At 33.6% G+C, this 13,373-nt stretch overlaps 1 non-coding gene across 1 annotated transcript; it reads right to left on the bottom strand.

The window, feature by feature from the left end:
* Positions 1–275: 275 nt before the first annotated feature.
* LOC139856279 (small nucleolar RNA R71) lies at positions 276–382 on the bottom strand. Its single transcript, XR_011761772.1, has one exon. It is a non-coding gene; the product is annotated as a small nucleolar RNA R71 (small nucleolar RNA).
* Positions 383–13,373: the final 12,991 nt, after the last annotated feature.

The following is a 13,373-nucleotide window of genomic DNA, read 5'->3' as shown; positions in this document are numbered from 1 at the left end:
AAGGACAAATCTTACACATGGTAACTAATCAATGCCAATTTAGTGGTGCGCCGAAGGAAGATCCAAATGAACATCTTCGTAACTTTAATAGGATCTGTACTTTATTCAAAATAAGAGAAGTGGAGGATGAACAGATATATCTCATGTTATTTCCCCGGACTTTAAAGGGAGAAGCCAAAGATTGGTTAGAATCGTTACCTGAAGGGGGGATTGATACATGGGATGTCTTAGTTGAAAAATTTCTTAAACAATTCTTTCCGGCATCTAAAGCCGTGAGACTTCAAGGAGAAATTGTTACGTTCACACAAAAGCCAAGCGAAACTCTATATGAAGCGTGGAAAAGATTTGGAAAGTTATTGAGTGGATGTCCGCAACATGGTTTAGACACTTGTCAAATACTACAAATATTCTACCAAGGATGTGACATCACTACAAGAAAAGACATCGATATAGCAGCTGGTGGTTCTATTATGAAGAAAACCGCAACTGACGCTTACAAAATTATTATTAACACTGCTTCCCACTCACATGAGTGGCATCAAGAAAAAGATATCGTTAGATCATCTAAAGCAGCTAGAGCCGATTCTAGCCATGAATTTGATTCCATTTCCACAAAGGTAGATGCTATCGAGAGACGAATGGAAAAGATGACTAAAGATATTCACTCAATAAGAATTAGTTGTGAGCAGTGTGGAGGACCACATTTGACAAAAGATTGTCTCAGTATTGAACAAACAATGGAACAAAGAGAGAATGTTTCATACATTAACCAAAGGCCTGAAAATAATTATCAGAATAATTATCAACCGCCAAGACCAATCTACAATCAAAACCAGAATTATAACCGAAATGTTCCAAACAACAACCAACAAGGTCCTAGTAATCAACAAGTATCTAATAATACTTACAATCAGCAAAGACCTATTTTTCAAAATAAACCACCACAAACCTATGATAAAAAGCCAAATTTAGAAGATATAATGTCGAAGCTAGTTGAATCTCAAACGCAGTTTTTCACATCTCAGAAACAAACGAATGAACAAAATGCTCAAGCATTTAGAAATCAACAAGCTTCTATTCAAAATTTGGAACAAGAAGTGAGCAACATAGCAAGGTTGATGGGTGAAAGAAAACCGGGAAGTCTACCTAGTGATACAAATGCTAACCCCCGGAATAAAACAGCTAAAGCCATTACCACAAGAAGTGGTATTATACTTAAACCACCTGAAATACCTATAATTTCTGAGGACACTATTCCTATTCCACAAGAGCCACAACCTGAGCAAGATAAGGAAACAGAACCGGTAGTTGAGAAGGTTAATGAAGATAACACAGTTAAAGCTAAACCTTATGTTAAACCATACCAACCACCACTTCCTTACCCGAGTAAAATGAGAAAAGAGAGACTTGAAGCCGAGCAATCTAAATTTTTGGATATGTTTAAACAGATAAATGTAAATCTTCCTTTCATTGATGTGATTTCAGGAATGCCTAGATATGCTAAATTCTTGAAAGATCTAATCACAAATAGAAAGAAAATGGAAGAACTCTCGGCTGTTACTATGAATGCTAATTGTTCTGCAGTGCTATTGAATAAGATACCATAAAAACTTTCAGATCCAGGAAATTTCACAATTCCATGTTTTCTGGGTAGTCTTAGTTCTATAGAATCATTGACAGACTTAGGTGCTAGTATAAATTTAATGCCGTATTCACTATACGCTAAAATAGACCTTGGAGAATTGAAACCAACAAGAATAAGCATACAACTAGCTGATCGATCAGTAAAATATCCTAGAGGGATAATGGAGAACATGCTAGTTAAAGTTGGTACTTTAGTATTTCCGGTAGATTTTGTCATTCTGGACATGGAAGAAGATTCTCGAGTTCCTCTTATATTAGGAAGACCATTCTTAAACACGGCTAAAGCAATAATAGACGTGTTCGGTAAGAAATTGACCCTAAGTATAGAGGACGAGAGTGTTACCTTTTCAGTTGATAGAGCCATGCAACAACCGCAATCTGCAGATGATACATGTTATTATATTCAAAGTATAGATTCACATGCAGAATTGTTAGAAGAATTTCCAGAATTACAAGGAACAGGAGAATATTCTTTAGGAGAAGGAACTGAACCAATTGATGAAGCTGAAATGTTAGCCGCACTCATATCTAATGATTACGAACCAACAACAGAAGAACTTCAAATGTTAAAAGAGGAAGACAGATATCGAGACAAATCATCGATAAAAGAACCACTGACATTAGAGTTAAAGCCACTTCCAAACCATTTGGAATAAGCTTATTTACATGGTGAATCTGAAATACCTGTAATAATATCGTCTTCTCTTACGAAAAATGAAAAATCTCAACTCATTTCTGTGCTAAAAGCTCATAAACCAGCTATTGCATGAAAGATTCATGACATTAAAGGCATAAGTCCTTTGTATTGCACACATAAAATCCTTATGGAAGAAGGTCATAAAACGCATGTGCAACGCCAACGAAGACTAAATCCTAATATGCAAGATGTTGTTAAGAAAGAAATTATTAAACTGCTAGATGCAGGTTTAATTTATCCAATTTCTGATAGTTCATGGGTAAGCCCAGTTCAATGCGTAGCTAAGAAGGGTGGCATGACTGTCATCACAAATGAGAAAAATGAGCTTATTCCTACTAGGACTGTAACAGGATGGCGTGTTTGTATTGATTATAGAAAATTAAATGATGCCACCAGAAAAGATCACTTTCCCTTACCTTTCATTGATCAAATGTTGTAAAGATTAGCCAGAAATAGTTACTATTGTTTTCTAGATGGTTTTTCCGGATACTTTCAAATTCCAATAGCACCCGAGGATCAAGAGAAAACCACATTCACGTGCCCTTATGGTACTTTTGCTTACAAACCCATGCCATTTGGACTTTGCAACGCCCCTGCAACCTTTCAAAGGTGCATGATGGCGATTTTTCACGACATGATAGAAGAATGCATGGAAGTTTTCATGGATGACTTTTCAGTCTTCGGTAATACTTTTGAAACATGTCTTGTTAATCTTGAACGAATGCTTATTAGATGCGAACAATCAAATCTAGTACTTAATTGGGAAAAATGTCATTTCATGGTTAAAGAAGGCATCGTTCTTGGTCATAAAATTTCAAAGGAAGGAATTGAAGTGGATAGAGCTAAAGTAGATGTAATTGTTAAACTTCCACATCCCACCAATGTTAGAGGAGTTAGGAGTTTTCTAGGGCATGCCGGTTTTTACCGACGTTTCATAAAAGATTTTTCTAAAATTGCCACTCCTATGAATAAACTCCTAGAAAAGGATGCTCCATTCATCTTTTCAGATGAATGCATCAAATCTTTTAATATTCTTAAAGAAAAACTCACTAATGCGCCGATCATGATAACTCCAAATTGGAATCTACCGTTTGAACTTATGTGCGATGCAAGTGATTTTGCAATAGGAGCCGTTTTAGGACAAAGGATTGAAAAACGATTTCACCCTATATATTATGCTAGTAAGACGTTACAAGGAGCACAAACGAACTACACAACTACTGAAAAAGAACTCCTTGCTATTGTCTTTGCTTTTGATAAATTTCGTTCATATATCGTTCTAGCTAAAACGGTGGTCTATACCGACCATTCTGCTCTTAGATACCTATTTTTGAAACAAGATGCTAAACCACGATTAATCCGTTGGATCTTACTCTTATAAGAGTTCGATATTGAAATCCGAGATAAAAGGGAGCAGAAAATCTCGTCGCTGATCATCTTTCTCGTCTTGAAAATCCCGAATTAGAAGTTCTAAATGAATCGGCCATACAAGATAACTTTCCTGATGAATATCTATTGAAGATAGATTATAGTGAAATTCCATGGTTTGCAGACTATGCAAACTACTTAGTATGTGGATTCCTTGAAAAAGGGTTGTCGTACCAAAAACGAAAGAAATTCTTTAGTGATATAAAACACTATTTTTGGGAAGATCAACATTTATTTAAAAGTTGTCCCGATGGAATAATACGCCGATGCGTATTCGGAGATGAAGCTAGTCAAATCTTAAACAATTGTCACACAGGACCAACAGGAGGGCATTATGGGCCTCAACTTACAGCAAGAAAAGTTTACGACGCTGAATTCTATTGGCCTACAATTTTCAAAGATGCACACCTTCTTTGCAAATCCTGTGATGCTTGTCAAAGGGCCGAAAAAATAAGTCAACGTGATGAAATGCCACAAAATGTCATTCAAGTATTGAAGTATTTGACATATGGGGTATTGACTTTATGGGTCCATTTTCAAAATCTCATAATAATCTCTACATTCTCGTTGCCATTGATTATATCTAAATGGGCGGAAGCACAAGCTCTCCCAACTAACGATGCACGAGTTGTAGTCAACTTTTTAAAATGTATTTTTGCAAGGTTTGGAACACCGAAAGCTTTAATAAGTGATCGGGGTACTCATTTTTGTAACAATCAACTTGAGAAAGTTCTCAAAAGATATGGAGTAACTCATAAAATCTCAACCGCTTATCATCCACAAACAAGTGGACAAGATGAAAATACCAACCGAGCTTTAAAACGTATTCTAGAGAAAACCATAGGATCAAATCCGAAGGAATGGTCCATGAAATTGGAGGATGCACTCTGGGCTTTTAGAAAGCCTACAAAACTCCAATTGGAACCACACCTTTTAAACTCGTTTACGGAAAAGCATGTCATCTTTCAGTAGAAATTGAACACAAAGCATTTTGGGCTTTGAAGACATGTAATCTTGATTTACATGAAGCTGGACGTCTACGATTAAGTCAACTAAACGAATTAGAAGAATTGAGACATGAAGCATACGAAAATTCGTTAATCTATAAGGAAAGAACGAAGAAATGGCATGATAAAAGAATCAGAAGTTCAAAAGAATTTAAGGAAGGAGACAGAGTTCTTCTTTTCAATTCACGATTCAAGCTATTTCCTGGAAAATTGAAATCAAGATGGTCTGGACCATTCATAGTCAAAAGAGTTTTCCCGTACGGAACAGTGGAATTAATAAATTCAAATGGGATTGAATTTAAGGTTAATGGTCACAGAGTTAAATATTACATAGATAATCTAATGGAAGTTGAAGATGAAGTTAATCACAATTTCAACACCACAGCTAACTAAGTGTGGGAAGGTTCGAATTTTTTTAGGGTAATATGTATTTCTGTTAGAGTTAGATATTCTATTTTCGTGTAGTTCTCGAGAATGGAATCCGAATGGTCTTTCCCTAGCAGACCCTAAAGAACTAGTCTTCTCCCCCCATTCTGAATTTTTATATTTTTTAGGTTTTACGAGATGAAGAATTCCTTTGATCTGAACCATGGTCTAATGCTACACGCTATGATTACTAAACGTAATAATGACACACTTCTGAGTGAACTGGCATCATTCATAAGAGGCAAAATGGACGGAGCAAGAAAAGAACTAAGAAAAGATCATCATAAGATACATTTTGGTAAAGGAAAATCAAAATCCGCAACAAAAAGAAGTGCACGACACCTTGAAAGATGTTACAAATGCGGAAAATGGTCACACGAAGGTAAATGTTCAAATAATCAAACATATTCAAATAGCGAATTTGTTACTCTATACAGAGAAGGACCGTTCATATGTTTAGAAGAAAAGATATTGAAGAATCTAGGTTATGCTTATGTAGCTATGGAGAACCAAATCACACGACTCTCATATGAGTCGGCTAAAGTAGGTCTCTGAAAATTCTTTCTCACAGGTAAGTATGTATAGTTTTTATTTTTTTATTGCTTTTAACCTTTTGATAATAAACGCTGAATCATTCGCTATAAAGTATTAAATTGGTATTCAATAAAATTAGGTATGCGTAATCGAAATTATTGATATCATACAAAAATTTATTACATCACTGCGAAATTTACCGTTTATTCTTAAGGTATAAATATCTTTAATCAATCAACCCAAAATATTTCAAAAATACGTCAGGAGTAAAACTATGTCGTTGAACCGAAATTACTTTACCGAAAAGTGGGGCGTATATTTTTGATAATATTTGATTGATTAAAGTGGGAAAAAAAACCAAAAAGATTTTTAATTTTAATTTTTACCATGTTTTTATAAATATTAAATTAATATTGTAAACTTTTTAAAAATAAATATATTTAAGTTTGTAAATATTTGAAAAATTAATATTTTTAATATAATTTTGAAAATTTGGTGAGAATTTTTATGTTTAATAAATGAATTTTTAATTTTATGCATTTTAAATTTAAGTTTGGTGTGAATTTAAAAACAAAAATTTACTTTATTTCACTAAGTTAAAAATATGATTTTTAAAATTCGTCGTGAGTTGAAAACTAGGTCGTTGAACCGAAATTGCTCTACCCAAGGGAGGGACGAGAACTTTTATTATCATTATTTTTAATATTATTGAATTAAAGCATGCTAAAAACATTAAAAAACCCAAAAATCTTTGCTTTTAAAACCGCGCTTAAAACGTGACAAATTTTTAAAATTTTGTCGAGGGATGGACTAGGACAACGATCCGAAACGCCCTCATCCTAAAAAGAAACAAAATTTTAATTTTTAATTAATTATATGTTTTATTAGTAATGGTTTTTATAAAAAAAAGAAAAAAGAAACAGACCCCATGCGATCGCATGGGGTTCCTTCACAAAAACCATGCGATCGCATGGGGACCGAAAACTGGTCAGATTAAAAAGAGCAGCTCGTTGTTCTGCTGCTTTACAAACACACATACATACACGAACCATCTCCCAAAAATACCCCTAAATTTGCCATTTTTTCACCAAAATTCACCAAATTTCTCGCTATAATCCGCTCTAATCATGAATTTGATAAGAAGTTTATCAAGAAGAGTAACAATTACACCCCTAAATCTCTTTAAATTTGATTTTTAGTGTTCTTGAGCTATATTTTACCTAATTTGATTTTGTTAATTTCTAGTGTAATTAAAGTTAAATTGTTAGTATATTATGCATGTATAACCTAGATTGATGCTATTTAACATGATTTGAAGCCAAAAACTTCAAAATTTTTAGGAATCTAGGGTTTGTGTTCTTGAGCAATTTGGGGCTTTTTGATATAAACAGGTTATGGCCGATTTTTTTCATGAATTATTGCTAAATTAAGTAGTGTAACATGTTTAGGTAGCTAAATGATCAAAACTATGATCCTAAACATGATTTTTGAGAATTAAAGTGGACTTTTTAGGTATAAAATTCATGAACTTGATTAAATTGATGTAAATGCCATTTGAAACTTGTTTAATTGCTAGTAATGGTTGTTTTATCATGTTATTTGAGTTGAATGCTTATGAACTTTGTAAACATTTTCATATATGCTTATTTGAAAAAGTGTAGAATTGTTAAAATTGTGAAAATGTGTATAAGTTTAATTTTGATTAAACATGTTATTTTAATTGTTTCAAGTTGTTATTTTGCTAACACTAATGCATATTTGGATGCACAAAATTTGTGCTTAATGTGTTTTGCAGAGATTTACTAATACTGATGGTGCATCATCATCATCTAGACAACCTGCTCCAGAACCTGAACCAGAAATGCAATATGAACCTGAACAGGAGCAACAACAGGAACAACAACAACAACCTGATCAACACGTTCCATATTATGATCCGCAACTAGAATATATTGATGCCTACGTAGTATTTTCGATGCATCCGATAGTACAACACCCAACGATTCATGAAGAACAGTTGCATCCTAATCTGAGGTTTGATCGAAGTTGGAGAGATTACCCGACATATCAAAGTAACAAATTCAAATTGGTGACGAAAAATGTCGAAGTGCCAAGGGTAATCGATTGGGAGCCTTTGGAAAGGGTCCAACTTGCTAACTCAGTTAGACATCATCTGATCCAAAGGTATGGCAGCTCTTCTTTTCCCAGTTGGGAACGTTTATTCACCATTCGTAGACCTGTATATAAGGAATGGTGCGTTGAGCTTATGAGTACTATTTCACTTAATGCGGATGTAGTTAGGTTAGATGATAGAAGTTTTCTTAGATTTATACTTGGCCGTAGGATGTACAGGATGTCCATGCTGGACATGGCCAGGGCTTTACAGATATATACGCCTGCTGAATTACTACTACCAGATTGTATGAATTTGATTTATCATGGTGAAAGGGTAGATAGGAATTTCGATGCTAATGCCGTCTGGAGGCGTATATCAGATTATAATGTTTTTGGGCGGGCAGGAACACACACCTACTTACATATTCACAGAGCCGAGCTTCGTATAATTCATAGATTTCTGGCTAACTCGATTACACAGAGAGGTCACAACAAGGAGAAAATGACCTTACATGATTTATTTTACCTTAAGTGTATTCGAGACCCAAGAGGCTTTGTTAATATCCCCTACTGTATTGGTTTTTATGTGTCTAAGATAGTGGAAGGAATACAGGAAGGAGGAATAATAGGATGAGGTATTTTTGTTACTCTCATTAGAGAGTATTTGGGTGTAGATAGGGATCAAGGGGGTCCACTTATGGTATGTAGGGAACAGGATGATACCTTAGGATTAAAGGTCTATCAGGGTGCTAAGGTATTGAAGAGCAGACGCAATCAGGCAGTACCCTATGTTGGTCGTCATCCACAGGTAGAGAGAGGTTCAGATGAGAAAATGGAGGAAGCGGATGACATTAGGGATGTCATTAGGAAGGCTATGATTGACGTCTACCAGTGTATAGATGAGGTAGAAATGACAAACCAGGATAGACATAATCGATACGAGCAGTGGCAAGCCCGGAATGAGTAAGAGCATTCTAGGCAACGACAGCATGATAGATGGGACTATCATCAGCGTCAGATCATGAGTCGGCTATCACCTCAGGATCACTACGTACCGACCCGACCCGCTTACTATCCTCCACACCAGCCCGAGATGAGACCACCATATACTCTCTACGACCCTAACCAGGCCTATCAGTACACCTATCACCAACTATGGAACCCGACCGACGACATGAACTGGAACCCCTATCCAGATTGATATATTTCCCGTTGGTGATTTCTATGATTTTTATCTTTTTATTATTTCTATTTATTTATGTTTAAACATACAAATATTGATACTTTTATGTAAGTTTAATATTTTTATTATGTTGTACTAATATTTCATATTTGATTTGAAAGTAGGATTTTAAGTCCCATTTCAAATTACCATGCATGTTTATATTTGTATTGTATGTATTTTATTTCATGTACACAACATGGTAAAACAACGCATTTTTAAAGACTGGCATTAAGTTCACCAAAAGCTACTAATTTTGACGACAAAACGAAAAACAAATGTGATGTAACAACAAGACGGAATGAACAAATGATGTGCACCATTTATCATTCAACAAACAAACACCAATATGTTTGGAAACTTTGGTAAAATTTAATCATTTTTCTACGCTAATCACCCTCAATAATTTAAATTGTTACTGATTTCTTGCAAATGAGGGCATTGCAAGATCTTAAGTGTGGGAAGAGATTAAATTCTTTCGGATTTTTAAAATTTTAACTTATACACTTGGTTACCATTAAAAATACTAGTAACGCAGTAGTTGTATTAGAATCTAGTGCTCTCTGATAATAAAGAACAACCCTAGTCTTATATACTGACTACCCAATTCTAGTAAAAATTTTCAAAATTTTCAATTAAATGAACTCAAAATCATGTATATACATATTTATGAACGATAAAACTAGGTGTTAACACCGAAATTATTGTTACCTCGAAAAGGACATAAATTGAGAAACAACCCAAAATGTTAGAATTTATTTAAAATGGAATAGAGGACAATAAAAAGGCAAAGAAAGGAAAATAAAAAGCCAAGTGTGGAAAAAATTTACCAAGTTATTTAAAACATATGTCACATATTTTTATACAAATAATTGAAGATACTTTTGTTTTGGTCAAAAATTAACTGTTTTACCCGAAAAATTGTAATATATTTGAAAGAAAGATGGATCTACACGATGAATCAATTCCATCATTAAAAAGAAGTAAAGTCTTCCAAAAAAGACACGCGCTTCTTGATTTAGGTCAAGAAGTTGTCGTCCAGACCAGCTGTAGGTTGACGAAAAATCTAGAAAAGTCATCACTAAAATCAGCAGGAAATTCACTGACCTCAACATCAAACAGGGTCGCCAAGTGGTCAGACTTATTCTAACCATGAGAGGATCTGTCTCGTAAAATGGGGAAGGCGCCGTGCAAATTAGCTTGATAAGACTAATGAATCAGACCCCTAGAAAGGATAATCTCCTTAAAGATCAAAAATGAGCTTTTAAGACTGATATTACTCAATCCTTGAGATTGACTTTAAAGATTGAGAATTAAAAACTCATGGAATTCGATGATATCTAAACTCGAGCTTGAACGAGAAAATATTTCGAGAAAATTACAAACCGATTTGTTTTCTGAAAACCCATTTTTAATGCGTTCATTACCATTGAACGTAAAATCCTAGGAATTCACCTAGAATTCATTAGGTCACCTGAACCAAATCGGGTGTCAACCGTAAGAACGGTGGTTGCATAGCATGGTCGAAGACAGGACCTTGTGCCAGACCGAAAAACTTTAGGGTGAGCTTTACTATTGCTCCTACAAAGGATAGTAATTGCATCCGACACGTTTTAGACCATGAACAAAAGCATGTCACGGGACTTTGCCTTAACAGTTGCTTGATCAACGCTTTCCTTTACAACCGGACGGTAGTTTACCGAAAGGTAATATAGGGAGTAAGTATACTGGACGTGTTGCTTTCCCAATACAAGGTTAGCAAGTGGGTGACACAAAACCATAAGTTTTGAGCTAAAATTTTCAAATCTGAAACCCACCAAACCCACAAAAACATTTTACAAACACCGGTGAAGGGTTATTCCGGAAAACTTATCTAGGGTAAAAGCTAGATTTAATTTTCAAAAGATCAAATATTTTCATAAAGATCCAATTTCCTTAAGGATCTAAATTTTCATAGTCATGTGGGACTGTAAACCACAACGTTACATTCATTGTTCATACCGCTGTATAGAAATCACTGATGTACAAAGTGTGAAGAATAAAGAAGTGATTCTAGTATTCTTATTTCAAGACTATATTGCTTGAGGACAAGCAACGCTCAAGTGTGGGAATATTTGATAATGCTAAAAATGAACATATATTTCATAGCATTATCCCTCAAGAAAGACAAGCTTTTAGTTGCAGTTGTTCTATTTACAAGTGATATTCGTTTAAATAATAAAAGGTGAAGACAAAAGACAGATTCGACGAATTGAAGACGCAAACGACCAAAAAGCTCAAAAGTACAAAGTACAATCAAAGTGGTTCAATTTATTGGTGAGAAACATCTCAAAATTACAAGAGTACAAGCCGCAAAACGCAAAATACAAGATATTAAATTGTACGAAAGGACGTTCGAAAATTCGAAACCGGGACCAGAGTCAACTCTCAACGCGCGATGCAACGGAGCTAAAATTATAAGTTAACTATGCACATAAATATAATATAATATATAAATAATTCTTAAAAATTATATATATATTATATTTATTTATTAAAACGTCGGCAAAAGAAGCAAACAAAATCATGTGAGCTGGAAAAGCAGGCCATGCGATGAAAAATCCATGCGATCGCATGGCCCTGAAATGCTGGCCACATCTATAAAAGGCAACGAGTTCAACGAACAAAAACACATCTTTTTTCTCTTCTCACTCTCAAACGTATATATATATATATATATATATATATATATATATATATATATATATATATATATATATATATATATATATATATATATATATATATATATATATATATATATATATATATATATATATATATTATAATTTTAATTTTAATTTTAATAATAAGGGTATGTTAGCGAATGTTGTAAGTGTGTAAGTCGAAATTCTGTCCGTGTAACGCTACGCTATTTTTAATCATTGTAAGTTATGTTTAACCTTTTTAAATTAATGTCTCGTAGCTAAGTTATTATTATGCTTATTTAAGCCGAAGTAATCGTGATGTTGGGCTAAAATATTAAAGACGGGGTAATTGGGCTTTGTACCATAATTGGGGTTTGGACAAAAGAACGACACTTGTGGAAATTAGACTATGGGCTATTAATGGGCTTTATATTTGTTTAATTAAATGATAGTTTGTTAATTTAATATAAAGATTTACAATTGAACGTACCTATAAATAACCATATATACTCGATCGGACATGATGGGATATATATATATATATATATATATATATATATATATATATATATTATAATTTTAATTTTAATTTTAATAATAAGGGTATGTTAGCGAATGTTGTAAGGGTGTAAGTCGAAATTCTGTCCGTGTAACGCTACGCTATTTTTAATCATTGTAAGTTATGTTTAACCTTTTTAAATTAATGTCTCGTAGCTAAGTTATTATTATACTTATTTAAGCCGAAGTAATCGTGATGTTGGGCTAAAATATTAAAGACGGGGTAATTGGGCTTTGTACCATAATTGGGGTTTGGACAAAAGAACTACACTTGTGGAAATTAGACTATGGGCTATTAATGGGCTTTATATTTGTTTAATTAAATGATAGTTTGTTAATTTAATATAAAGATTTACAATTGGACGTACCTATAAATAACCATATACACTTGATTGGACATGATGGGTGGGATATTTATAAGTACTAATAATCATTCATTTAACCGGACACGGGAGTGGATTAATAGTTAATGGACATATTAAAACAAGGGTGAATTATGTACAAGGACACTTGGCGTAATTGTTAACAAAGTATTAAAATCTTGGGTTACACGCAGTCGATATCCTGGTGTAATTATTAAACAAAATATTAAAACCTTGTTACAGTTTAAGTCCCCAATTAGTTAGAATATTTGACTTCGGATATAAGGATAATTTAACGAGGACACTCGCACTTTATATTTATGACTGATGGACTGTTATGGACAAAAACCAGACGGACATATTGAATAATCCAGGACAAAGGACAATTAACCCATGGTAATAAACTAAAATCAACACGTCAAACATCATGATTACGGAAGTTTAAATAAGCATAATTCCTTCATTTCATATTTAATTGCACTTTTAATTATCGTACTTTTTATTTATCGTCATTTTATTTATCGTACTTTTATTTATCGCATTTTTATTATCGTTATTTACTTTACGCTTTAATTTAAATTATATTTATTTTTAATATTTTACATTAGGTTTTAACTGCAATTAAAGTTTTAAAATCGACAAACCGGTCATTAAACGGTAAAAAACCCCCTTTTATAATAATAATACTACTTA

Source organism: Rutidosis leptorrhynchoides, chromosome 6 (genome assembly GCF_046630445.1).
Source record: "Rutidosis leptorrhynchoides isolate AG116_Rl617_1_P2 chromosome 6, CSIRO_AGI_Rlap_v1, whole genome shotgun sequence".
NCBI lineage: Eukaryota > Viridiplantae > Streptophyta > Magnoliopsida > Asterales > Asteraceae > Rutidosis > Rutidosis leptorrhynchoides.
Note: the sequence above shows the minus strand (reverse complement) of the source record. Positions and strands in the feature narration are given on the sequence as shown.